We start from the raw sequence: 14,125 nt of genomic DNA on the forward strand, positions 1-14,125 counted from the left end.
AGGGAACGCTTGAAAGTTTGGAAGCTAGAGGAGAGTCTTAGGGTGCGTTGAAGGGCATTCCATAGGGTGGGTGCTGTCCGACAAAAATCCTGCAAGTGTAAGTGGGAGCAAGTAATGAGTGTGGATGAGCGACGCAGATCTTGCACAGAGCGGAGAGATCGGGTGGGGATATACTTTGAGATAAGCAAAGAGATATAAGTCGTGCAGTCAGAGTGATGGCTTTGTATGTAAGTAGAAGTGTTTTATATTGAATACGGTAAGATACAGGTAACCAATGGAGGGACTGACAGAGCGGATCAGCAGACGATAACCGTCTAGCCAGGAAGATCAGCCTCGCAGCTGCATTCAAAATGGATTGTAGCGGTGATAGTCTTTTCTTGGGAAGACCGGTAAGGAGGCCATTGCAATAATCAATGTATGATATAATGAGTGCATGGATTAGAGTTTTTGCAGTGTCTTGTGTAAGGAAATGACAAATTTTGGATATGTTTTTTAGATGCATGTAACGATTTAGAGACGGATTGAATGTGAGGAATGAAGGACAGTTCAGAGTCCAGGATGACTCCTAGGCAGCGATCTTGTGTGGTAGGATTAATTGTGGTGTTCTCAACAGTGATAGAGATATCAGGGTGGTGACTACTCTTGGCTGGTGGGAATATAATTAATTCTGTTTGGGAAATGTTGAGTTTGAGGTGGCGAGAAGACATCCAAGATGAAATGGCAGAAAGACATTCAGAGACACGGAGCAATACTGATGGTGACAATTCCGGGGAGGATAGATAGATTTGATTATCATCAGCGGACAGGTGATACTGAAATCCAAAAGAGTTGATTAGTTTCCCCAAGTGAATAGGTATAGATTGAGAAAAGCAGAGGACCTAAGAATTGTGGTACGCCTTGTGGTACGCCAACTGACAGAGGTAGTGAGGAGGAGGTAGAATCAGAGAAGCGAACACTGAAAGAGTGATTAGATATCAATACAATGAAGTAGGATATATGTATATATATATTTATATATACATATATATATATAGTATTGTCCAGTGGACCGGCACTCCATAAACAATATAAAGTAGACCTGGTTGCCTTCCCTCAGTGTTCAGTGTTGAATCGCTGTAGCATATCAGATGTTAGGGTGGCACTCCAAGGATTTTAGAAATAAGTCAGACACAGACTTCTGCTGTAACCAACGTTTCAAATCTTTACTAGATTTTTCATCAGGGATGTATATATGTATATATATATCTAGAGAAATAAATCAGAGCGCTCCATAGTGCAGTAAAAAACAACAAGTTTTTAATTTTAAAAAAGATTTTCAAGCATGGATAAGTATAAGGTAATGTACCAAAGTTGGCGGTTACACACAACCATTGCGTATAGGCATAAGTCTCTGTGTAGCACACAGGAGTTGGAGTGGTTACACTCTTGACATCCAACAACGAACAAGACGACCGACGCCATGCCACTCCCCTACGCGTAAAAATAAATACTTGTCGTTTTTTACTGCACTATGAAGCGCTCTGATTTATTTCCCTAGATCGCTACAGCCGGTGCAATCAAGGTTTTTCCTTTGGAGCAGCCGGGTGAAAATTATACCTAAAGTGCATATGGAATTTTGAAGTGGGACACTAACCCCTTGCTATTTGTGGACTTCCACTTTCATTGGACTTAACCTCCCAGGTTCTATTTGCGCATTTATTTTTTCTTTTATATATATCTATATATATATATATATATCTACAGTATATATATATAGATATATATATATATATATATATATATATATATATATATAGGCTGGACCCGACACTCAGGACTTACTTTGATTGCCTGATTCCTCTGCTGCCCTCAATGCTTGGGGTATGATGCCTCCAATGTACACCTTGAGGAAATAAGGCGGCACTCATACTCTATAGGAGTGAAGATAGTTTGATTACTTTTAATCAATGTGCTGGCAATACATTCAGCTATTTGGATACACTAGAGTCAACATCCGGTCACCCAGCCTTGTCTTATTCGTGATTGAACTTTGATGTGGACATCTGTTACTGAGTGGGAGAACCGGGGTATTTAAGGGTTATACCTTGGGCTAGTTCTAACAAGAGCTCTGTTATCTGGTAAAATATATATACCTACAAAAATTCTTGTATACAATTGATTTGAGACACTGCAAGAAGTGCAACTGCATCTGTGTCAATCAAATCATCGAATGCCCCTGATGAAGTCACGTAGTTGACGAAACGCGTTGGGCCTGTTGTTGTATTGGATCATTATACACTATGTCAAATGACCGTGTAAATTGTGTATCTCTTTTAAGCCATGTTGTAGGTTTTTATTAAATATTTTATAAACTGAGGAAAAGTTGTGTACTTTCACCCTTAGCGCACTCTGGGCGAAATGTAATAGGGTGCGATTTTTAGACTAAAAAAAAATCGCACCAAATCGCACCTTTAAAAATCGCATTTTTTGCCGCGAATTCGCATATGTAATGAGATGCGAATTAGCGGCAAAAAATGCGATTTGCCGCGATTTGCCGCGATTTTTAGTCATGAAAATGTGCGCATTTTCAGTCATGAAAATGTGCGCATTTTCATAAATGCGATTTTGTTCAAAAAAAAAAAGGAAAAAAAAAAACGGCGTGGGGTCCCCCCTCCTAAGCATAACCAGCCCCGGGCTCATTGAGCCGGACCTGGTTCCAAAAATACGGGGGGACAAAAAGCATAGGGGTCCCCCGTATTTCTGAAACCAGCCCCGGACTCTTGGACCGGTCCTGGTTCCAAAAATACGGGGGACAAAAAATCTGGGGGTCCCCCGTATTTTGAAACCAGCACCGGGCTCCAACAGCCCGCGGTGTCATGCCACAGCCGGGGGACACTTTTTATACAAGGTCCCCCGGCCAAAACATGAGCACCGTGGCTGGTCAGCCTTGGACGGGGTACCTGGAGGAGTGGGGACCCCCCCAATAAAGGGGTCCCCCCCCCCCAGGCTTCACCCGTCCAGGGCTGAAGCCCGGGGCTGTCACCGGCGTCCGTGGCCAGTGGACGCCGGCCTGATAGGGTTAAATCCATCATACATATCATTACATTGCTTTTTACTGGCGAACTACAAGTGCCAGCAGACCTCCCCCGCATGCTGGGACTTGGAGAACCACAAGTCCCAGCATGCGGGGCATTAATGGGCCCGCTGGGACTTGTAGTCCACCTGTAAAAAGAATGTTTATAAAAAACACACACACAGAGAAGTACAAGTTTATTACACACACACACCTCAATTTTACACCAGCATACTTACCATTCCTGGATCCAGCGCTGGTCTGGCTGCTTCACAGCCGGCTCCCCCCGCACTGACAGGCAGCGGGGAGAAGCGGCTGTCTCCGTCGCTTCTAACAGCCTCTGTAGCGCTGTCCGAGTGCTACAGAGGCTGAGAGCGTGATTGGCTGAGCTACAGTATGCGTCTCCATGGAGACGCATAGCTCAGTCCTGATTGGCTGAGCTATGCGTCTCCATGGAGACGCATACTGTAGCTCAGCCAATCACGCTCTCAGCCTCTGTAGCACTCGGACAGCGCTACAGAGGCTGTTAGAAGCGACGGAGACAGCCGCTTCTCCCCGCTGCCTGTCAGTGCGGGGGGAGCCGGCTGAGAAGCAGCCAGACCAGCGCTGGATCCAGGAATGGTAAGTAACGCTGGTGTAAAAGTGAGGTGTGTGTGTGTAATAAACTTGTACTTCTCTGTGTGTGTGTTTTTTATAAACATTCTTTTTACAGGTGGACTACAAGTCCCAGCGGGCCCATTAATGCCCCGCATGCTGGGACTTGTGGTTCTCCAAGTCCCAGCATGCGGGGGAGGTCTGCTGGCACTTGTAGTTCGCTAGTAAAAAGCAATGTTATGATATGTATGACGGATTTAACCCTATCAGGCCGGCGTCCAATGGCCACGGACGCTGGTGACAGCCCCGGGCTTCAGCCCTGGACGGGTGAAGCCTGGGGGGGGGGGACCCCTTTATTGGGGGGGTCCCCACTCCTCCAGGTACCCCGTCCAAGGCTGACCAGCCACGGTGCTCATGTTTTGGCCGGGGGACCTTGTATAAAAAGTGTCCCCCGGCTGTGGCATGACACCGCGGGCTGTTGGAGCCCGGTGCTGGTTTCAAAATACGGGGGACCCCCAGATTTTTTGTCCCCCGTATTTTTGGAACCAGGACCGGTCCAAGAGTCCGGGGCTGGTTTCAGAAATACGGGGGACCCCTATGCTTTTTGTCCCCCCGTATTTTTGGAACCAGGTCCGGCTCAATGAGCCCGGGGCTGGTTATGCTTAGGAGGGGGGACCCCACGCCGTTTTTTTTTTATAAAAACACTTTTACACATTTTTATTAACAGAACCATGCACAGATCTCAATGATCTGTGCATGGTTCTGTCAAATTCGCCTGTCAGAACCTGGTCTATTTTTTTTGCGATTTTTGGTAACATTGACCAAAAATCGCACCCTATTACATTTGCGAGTTGTATACTTTATAATGGGAAAACATCTGGATGCGAATTGAAATGTGACTAAAAATCGCACTTAGAAAAGTGCGATTTCGCGGTAAAAAGTGCGATTTTTTACCGCGATTTTCAACCTATTAAATGTGCGATTTTCGGAAAATGTGCGATTTCGGCCGTTTTTGACCAAAAATCGCACATGTCTAAAAAATCACACCCTATTACATTTCGCCCCAGGTTTCTTTTTTGTATCTCTATCTGTTCTGGGTCCTGGCTAACAGGGGACTCTCAGAGTTGCTGCTGTCTATCACTGAGGGGCGGATTTTGGGTACCTTTTGTTCTTTATATATATATATATATATATATATATATATATATATATATATAGAAATACAGTATGGACCTCGTATTGCGCTGACAATAATCGGCTGCTACTCCGATAAGACTCCCCTGTTAGTGGGTTTCAATAAAGAACTTTTATACCTTGAACAGATTGGCACGTCTCATTCGGGAAAGGGACAAATATCAACTGTCACTACACAAACTGTATCAGTGTTATATATTGCATTGAAGTAACTAGGTGGTACACCTTTTAGCGCTCTCCGATAACCCCCCCCCCCCCCTTCATATATATATATATATATATAGAATTCCAAGAATGAAGGCACACGACACAGGATCAACTTTTCACCGCAAGTGTATTTTCAGGCTAGTAACATCTAGCGCTTTCAGGGGATACAACCCCCGTCATCAGGATGGTAGCCACACAGGTACAATGGTGCAGTCAGGTAACCCCAGCTCCTCCCCAAACAACATTTAAATAGCAAACATGTCTGATTACTCACCTGTCCTGTCGCCCGGCTCCCGCGGCCGCACATCGCCAAACCGGAAGTGCGTCATCGCATGCTGTCCAGGACACAGGAAGTTCACTGCTGGAGCGCACAGCGTGCGCTCCAGGACCCACTTCCGCGTTCCACTGGATGAAGCGTCCATCCTCCTCATTGGGCGGTGCTACCCTCCGTGGATGCCGGCGCTGTAGAACAGGGAATGCCTAAAACAAAATAATAATAACAACACAGTGAGACAGAGAACATTAAAACATCGACAATAAGTATCCTAGTTTAAGGGATACAAAATAATAGCCAATACACTACAACTGGACGTACAGACAAATAAATAATACTCTATTCTGCATAAATTAAGGATTAGATCAAACACAAGTGGGCTATATCAGGACTCCTCCTGAAAGCTGAAAGTCCTAGGGTATCAAACATAGACCTAGGCATACAGTATATTACACAGAAAAAATAGTTTTACATATAAAATGGACTGTTAGGTGAGACTATTCCAGTTGATCTTGTCATTGAGACCACCCGGTTTGGTGGTCCCAAGTCTCAAGATCCACTGGGTCTCCCTAATAAGCAATCTTTTGGCTCGATCACCTCCCCTGGCGCTCAGTGGGACCTGATCCAACATAAAGTATTTTAAAGATGATAGAGGGTGACCCATGCTTTTAAAATGACGTGGAACCGGCTGGTCCACATCTTTTCCCTTAAGACTTAAGTCAATAGATGACCGATGGGCCGCCATCCTCTCTTTGAACTTGCGGGTGGTTTGGCCCACATACCATAATCCACACGGGCAGATGATCGCATATACTACGTGTGTGGAGGAACACGTCAGCACCGATCTAATCTCATACCTCTTATTGCAGTGGGGATGTTGAAAGTCCTTACATTTAATTAAGTATTTACATGTAATACAATTACCACAACCATAACATCCGGGGGGTTTTCGATAAACATTAGGCGGAGTCACCAGAGAATAAGCTGATGGATGATTCGATGAATAGATTCCTAGCAACTCCTTACAAAATTAAACCCAACATGTCTAAGGAAGAGATTGTTGCTCTACAAGCTTTGGAGAAGGATAAATCCATAATTATCCGCCCTGCCGATAAGGGCGGAGCAACTGTGGTGATGAATGTGGATGACTACAGACAGGAAATCATGGGGCAATTGTCTGACGTCGAGGTATATGACCGTCTCGCCAGGGATCCGACAGTAGGTTTCCAGAAGGAACTCTTTTCGGTGTTAGATGCAGCTAAAGCTGCAAAGTTTCTCCCTGAGAAAGTGGTCCAGATCTTGAAGGTTCAACACCCCGTGATTCCAGTACTGTATACACTGCCGAAGCTCCACAAGAATCCGGTTAAGCCCCCCGGCCGTCCTATCATCTCGGCCCGGGGATCGCTTCTACAACCGGTTTCCCAAATGCTTGATAGCATCTTGCAACCACTACTTCCTCGTGAAAAAACCTTCCTCAAGGACACTAACACCTTTCTCTGCAAATTGAAGGAGATTGATGTCATTCCTCCTGGTGCTCTTTTATGCTGTCTCGATGTATGCAGCTTATATACATCGATACCCCATGAGGGTGGACTTCGATCCATGAAGGAGTTCCTTCTAAAGTATTTAGACCCTGCTATTTTTAACCATGATTTATTTCTCTCCCTCCTTGAGTTGACCTTATGCCGCAATTTCTTTCTGTTTGATGGAGCATACTACATTCAGCGTAGAGGTTGTGCAATGGGGTCTTCCGTTGCCCCCTCTTACGCGAATGTGTATATGTTCGCTCAGGAGCGGGACCTCTTCTTCAGTGACCAGGACATTTGGGGACACGTCATGCTGTACCTACGGTTTATAGATGACGTGTTCCTCATTTGGACTGGGGGGGAGGAGAGGTTCCGTAGCCTGATGAGTGATATTAATGCCAAAAGTCCGTTTATTAAATTTACCTACGATTGTAGTACATGTAAAGCCAACTTTCTAGATGTAGCCGTTAAAATCAAAGATGGAGCTATAACAACTAGTCGATTTTCCAAAAGCACCGACAGGAATACTTTGTTGAGGGCCTCTAGCCACCACCCCCCATCCCTTAAAAAGGGTCTGCCCCTCTCACAGATGTTGAGGGTGGCACGGCTGACCAGTGACAGGGAGAGGTTACCTAATGAATTAGATCTTATGATCGAAAGGTTCCTGGTCAGAGGTTATGACAGGGACCTGTTGACAGTACAAAAACAACAGGTTCTGGATATGGACCCTGAAGCCCTGTGGTGCCCTAAGCAAAAGAAAAAAGAGAAGATGATCCCCTGGGTTCATGAATTCTCATCGTCAAGCCCCATTGTCAGGAGAGCTTCTAGGGCTCTTTGGCCCATCATTCGGATGGATAACGAGCTACCTGGCCTCAAAGACCACAGACCACTTCTTGCATATACACGGGGGAGAAACCTTAGGGACCGGTTGGTCCATGCGGATATATCAGAATAGGTACTCTTTACCTAGAACGGCGCCCACGATTGAAATCGCGGGATCGCGGGTAAAATCGCGGCAATCGCGGTAATCGCGGGTAAATCGCGGGTACATCAAAATCGGGTACCCGCGATTACCGCGATTTTCCCATAGGGAACAATGTTAAAAAGGCAGATTGACCGCGATTTTAGCGTTAAATGCCTCAATGCCCGCGATTTTTACATAGGAAACAATGTTAAATGGGCCACAGAGCCCTAATAGTCCCCCTGAATTGTTAAATGGCCCCCACAATTTTTAACGCCACCCCACGATCAACGTGAACCCGAAGCGTGGCGAGCGCAGCGAGCCCGCGAGGGGCGGCGGTACGCGTCCTACGACCTTTTCATGCCCTACTATCCACGTCGGCGTGGAGTTGAGAATAGAATAGTGTGGCGAGCGCAGCGAGCCACCGAGCCCGAAGCGTGGCGAGCGCAGCGAGCCCCGCGAGGGGACGCGGATACCTTCACAGGTAAACGCGTCCCTTCGCGGGCTTCACAGGTGTCCGCGTCGCCACGGACACCTGTGAAGCCCGCGAGGGGACGCGTTTACCTGTGAAGGTATCCGCGTCCCCTCGCGGGGCTCGCTGCGCTCGCCACGCTTCGGGCTCGGTGGCTCGCTGCGCTCGCCACACTATTCTATTCTCAACTCCACGCCGACGTGGATAGTAGGGCATGAAAAGGTCGTAGGACGCGTACCGCCGCCCCTCGCGGGGCTCGCTGCGCTCGCCACGCTTCGGGTTCACGTTGATCGTGGGGTGGCGTTAAAAATTTTGGGGGCCATTTAAGACTTCAGGGGGACTATTTGGGCTCTGTGGCCCATTTAACATTGTTTCCTATGTCAAAATCGCGGTCATTGAGGCATTTAACGGTAAAATCGCGGTCAATCTGCCTTTTAACATTGTTCCCTATGGGAAATCGCGGGCATCGCGTCGCGGGCATCGCGGGTACATTTATGGCCGGCCGCGACGCGACCGACGCGATTTTTCAGGTTTAACATGGTTTTCAATGGGAAAATCGCGGGCATCGCGTCGGTCGCGTCGCGGGTAGCCATAAATGTACCCGCGATGCCCGCGACGGGCGCCGTTCTAGGTAAAGAGTACCTCAGAATATTCTCTGGTGACTCCGCCTAATGTTTATCGAAAACCCCCCGGATGTTATGGTTGTGGTAATTGTATTACATGTAAATACTTAATTAAATGTAAGGACTTTCAACATCCCCACTGCAATAAGAGGTATGAGATTAGATCGGTGCTGACGTGTTCCTCCACACACGTAGTATATGCGATCATCTGCCCGTGTGGATTATGGTATGTGGGCCAAACCACCCGCAAGTTCAAAGAGAGGATGGCGGCCCATCGGTCATCTATTGACTTGAGTCTTAAGGGAAAAGATGTGGACCAGCCGGTTCCACGTCATTTTAAAAGCATGGGTCACCCTCTATCATCTTTAAAATACTTTATGTTGGATCAGGTCCCACTGAGCGCCAGGGGAGGTGATCGAGCCAAAAGATTGCTTATTAGGGAGACCCAGTGGATCTTGAGACTTGGGACCACCAAACCGGGTGGTCTCAATGACAAGATCAACTGGAATAGTCTCACCTAACAGTCCATTTTATATGTAAAACTATTTTTTCTGTGTAATATACTGTATGCCTAGGTCTATGTTTGATACCCTAGGACTTTCAGCTTTCAGGAGGAGTCCTGATATAGCCCACTTGTGTTTGATCTAATCCTTAATTTATGCAGAATAGAGTATTATTTATTTGTCTGTACGTCCAGTTGTAGTGTATTGGCTATTATTTTGTATCCCTTAAACTAGGATACTTATTGTCGATGTTTTAATGTTCTCTGTCTCACTGTGTTGTTATTATTATTTTGTTTTAGGCATTCCCTGTTCTACAGCGCCGGCATCCACGGAGGGTAGCACCGCCCAATGAGGAGGATGGACGCTTCATCCAGTGGAACGCGGAAGTGGGTCCTGGAGCGCACGCTGTGCGCTCCAGCAGTGAACTTCCTGTGTCCTGGACAGCATGCGATGACGCACTTCCGGTTTGGCGATGTGCGGCCGCGGGAGCCGGGCGACAGGACAGGTGAGTAATCAGACATGTTTGCTATTTAAATGTTGTTTGGGGAGGAGCTGGGGTTACCTGACTGCACCATTGTACCTGTGTGGCTACCATCCTGATGACGGGGGTTGTATCCCCTGAAAGCGCTAGATGTTACTAGCCTGAAAATACACTTGCGGTGAAAAGTTGATCCTGTGTCGTGTGCCTTCATTCTTGGAATTCTACAGATTGTTTAGGAGTGCACCGACCAAGTTGTTCCCTATTATTGGAGTGCCGGCATATATGGAAAATTATATATATATATATATATATATATATATATATATATATATAGCCCTCTGACAAAGTCCGGTGTGACAAACGCTTAGGGGTGTGGCCTAGCGTCTCTGTTGATCGTGTACTCAAAGGCTGCAAGGAGGAGTGCAACCTCTCCAACTGTTTGTCTTATATTTTATATACCAGCGGCAGGTAACAGCCGCAGTTTGCGGTACGTGACCCTACCTGATTGTTCTTAATCTTTCCTGTTCAAATAAAAAGTGGTAATACACTATCGGAGCGCCCACTCTTCTTTTGTTTTCAGATAAACCAACTCGTGTGGATTCGGGATATTTAAGTGGAGCAGCCGGCTTAAGACACAAGCATAGTGTTGACTATAAAGGAATTAAAAATCCACAGGTGTTAGGATCGAAAACACCAGACCAGACCCTTGTGGAACTTTGGGAATTATCCCCACGAGACTGGTATCGTTTGCCACCAAATTATCATTCATATTACCTTTGAGCATTGTCATTTTCCTTTTATATATATATATATATATATATATATATATATATATATATACTACAGTCTGTGACAGTGTAAGTGTAAAGGGCCTGATTCTGGTTCACTTGCCAATGCAATGCTCTCTAATGGACAAAAGCATGCTGCACTGCAGGGTGCTGGACAGGGTCCCGACAGTTGGGATACCGACAGTCATTTACCCGACTTCGGGATCCCAACTGTTAAAACACCGACAGCCAGGTTCCCGGCGGCCACCGGCTATTCTCCCTCGTGAAGGTCCACGACCCCCATAGAGGGAGAATAGAATAGGTGGTGAGCGTAGCGAGACCGCAAGGGGCTTTGTTGCGCTCACCATGCTGTCTGAGTCCAGCCAGTCGGGATCCCGACGTCAGGTTAATGACTGTCGGAACCCTATACCACACCTGCACTGCAGGTGGGGCAGACGTAACATGAGCAGAGAAAGTTAGATTAGATTGAGTTATTATGTTTCTGTGCAGGGTAAACCATGCCTGCTTTATTCTTACACTGCAATATAGATGTCAACTCTCGCTGCACATGTTATATCTGCCCCCCCACAGTGCAGCATGGTCTTTTCCATTAGAGAGAATTTGCTTTTGCAAGTGAACCAGAATCAGGACCCAATATCGCTGTACATTGAATACATCTTTACTGGTATCAAGATGGGCCTCATTCGCATGAATACACCACTATACTTGCCCATGCGCGCATTCCACCTTCATCATCCATTTCATCTTTTTAACCCTAAGGAAGAATAAAGCTGAATGCCCCCGAAATACCCTGGAAGCTATAGATACATAGGAATTCCATTCACAATACAATCACGCTTTATTTGCGCAAGAAAATAGTGCTCACCCCCGATTGCTCCACATAAATTGCGTTTCCTTCCTATTGCACTTCTTGATTGACGTGAGCGCTGGGCGGAGGTGACAGAATTATTCTCGGAGCTGCCGACTTTAAGTTTTATTTAAAAAGAAATAAAAAATTAAATGAAGCCTTAAAATGCAAAACCAGCCTGATATGAGGCAGTCCCCCACAGCATCACAGTGTCTGCTGGATGGACGCAGACGCCAAACGCCCGGCTCATGTGACTTCTAGGGATTTTCTCTCGAGCATTTCCCCAAGGAATAATGAAGCACTTAGTATAATGAATTATTAAGCACTTGACATAATAATCACACCCTGCTCTTTGTACTTAAGGCCTTGTATGTGTTCCATAAATCATAACATCCTGTTCTACGTGCTCTCTCATGGCCCAAGGAAGTCAGGGGACGCGTCACAAGCTCTGTTCCCAGTCTCGCTGCTCCTGGATGTGGAAACATTCGGAAATGCCCGGGAAGCCGTTTCCAGCCATTGGGGTTAATGTGGCAGGTGAGGCACTTATGGCTTGTTTTGGCCGCTGCTCCGTAATCATTGGAGAATTATCAAAGTGCTTGTCGCTCACTCTCAAGACTTCAAAGAACATCCCTGATACGGAGGCTGGGCAAAATATGATTGGTGAGATTACACTCCGCATGTGGTACCCTGACGTCTCCCGTAGAGCCAGTCATTAGAACTGGAACAGCGGGCCTGATTCAATCCGGATTGCTGATGTGCAAAGTGGCATACGATTGCAAGTAGCTATCCGCTAAACCTGTCCTGTGCAAGTCTGGCAGTGAATTGTGAGTGAATGGGTATTCGCTATCCCCCTCCGCAAATCCACACGCAATTACCCCAGCCTGTGCACATGTGAGTAAGTCTGACCGTACCACAACTCTGTGACGGACACAGACTGATCATTTAAACCTCCCTTAAAATGCCTGGGAACACCTGCATTTTCCCACCCCCAAACGACGGCTTCCTATCAGTCAAGTTGCGAGGGGATTGCAATTAGATCAGTATGCTTTTTTGCCGCCATTTCCCCTCATGCATGCGTAATTCATATGGTTCACATGCGCAGTCATTCTATAAACGTTCGATCTGCTAATTCGCGCAACAGTGTTAAGGTCTAAATCAGGCCCATACAATGTGTCGTTCTCTACTTACTAAAAAGCCAGCTTTCTACTTGATGCTGGAGTCTGAGGGTGCGAGAGTCTGAGGGTGCGGGAGTCTTAGGGTGCGGGAGGCTGAGGGTGCGGGAGTCTGAGGGGGCTGGAGTCTGAGGGTGCGGGAGTCTGAGGGTGCGGGAGTCTGAGGGTGCGGGAGTCTGAGGGTGCGGTAGTCTGAGGGTGCGGTAGTCTGAGGGTGCGGGAGTCTGAGGGTGCGGGAGTCTGAGGGTGCGGTAGTCTGAGGGTGCGGTAGTCTGAGGGTGCGAGAGTCTGAGGGTGCGGGAGTCTGAGGGTGCGAGAGTCTGAGGGTGCGGGAGTCTGAGGGTGCGGGAGTCTGAGGGTGCGAGAGCATGAGGGATTGCCCACACTAGTGGAAAGACCAAATAAACCCACACAACACATATAGGACAGTTGCCTACATTTTCCCTGGGTCACATCTGTAGAGCACGTTTCTGTGCATGCAAACGGAAATGTACAGTAATAAAAAGTTTGAAATGTTCAAATTTTGAAGACAAACCCAACATTTCCAATCTGCAAAGATTTATTTAAGGCATAAACGAAGCTCCCGGGAGACGTTCTGTAGGAGAAATTTGGAAAAAGACGTCATTAATTAATGCGCTGGTCCGAGCGTCACAGTAGGCAGGGCTGACAGATGGCGGAACGCGCGCTTTCACCTGCGAGAACTTTGCAATAAAATATTTTATTTAAAGCTTTTATCCGTAAAAAATGTTGTTACTGTTAAGCTGATATCATCCTTCTGTTGTATTCGGGCACCCAGCGATGGTTCTGGCTTACTATGTGCTGGCATTGGAAGAGAAGGCAGAATATACCCACATGGAAGTTAAACAAGGAGAGAGAGAGGAGTATTTTCCTCAATAACACTGTTGCCAAATTGTAACAAAATCCGCATTGTACTGTATGACTACTGTGCTAAATACGGGAGACTTAGATCTGCTCTCCGCAGCAGACTTCAAGAGGTTGAACGAAATGTGTCATCTGTTACATAGCAATAGCAGCAGTTACTGTCACAACCAAGTACAAATCATTCACAGAAGAACAAATTGTGGTATAATTACACTTTAATCACAATTCCAGCGGGAGCCAAATAATCCTGGTGACACGGAACGCGCGTTCTGTCATTTCCTGGGTGTTCGGCTTTTTATTCAAGTGGATACAGATCACAGTTTTGCAGTCATTAAACTATTCAGCAGATACAAATGACCGTTATAATGGTGCTGGGTGAGTGCTAGAGTGAGTGGGAGGGCAATAAAGGTTTGTGCCTAGGGGCTCTGGGTCGGGGGCAGCAGTAAAACGTTTCCTGGTGCCAAACACCACTGGTCAGTATATCGCTGTAAATGTGCGCCGAGAATCACCGGGGATAACAGGATACGCAAAAGCCTCCTGATTCCCAGG

The 14,125-nt window shown here is 46.6% G+C and overlaps 1 long non-coding RNA gene across 1 annotated transcript in view; it reads left to right on the top strand.

The window, feature by feature from the left end:
- Positions 1 to 10,747, top strand: part of LOC146062443 (uncharacterized) — a 64,798-nt gene extending 54,051 nt beyond the window's left edge. The window contains exon 3 of the long non-coding RNA XR_014471320.1: positions 10,468 to 10,747. This is a non-coding gene — a long non-coding RNA (uncharacterized LOC146062443). The remainder of the gene's footprint in view (positions 1 to 10,467) is intronic.
- The last annotated feature ends 3,378 nt before the right edge of the window (positions 10,748 to 14,125 follow it).

The sequence above is a fragment of the Crinia signifera genome, chromosome 3 (assembly GCF_055691185.1).
Source record: "Crinia signifera chromosome 3, ASM5569118v1, whole genome shotgun sequence".
NCBI classification, from domain to species: Eukaryota; Metazoa; Chordata; class Amphibia; order Anura; family Myobatrachidae; genus Crinia; species Crinia signifera.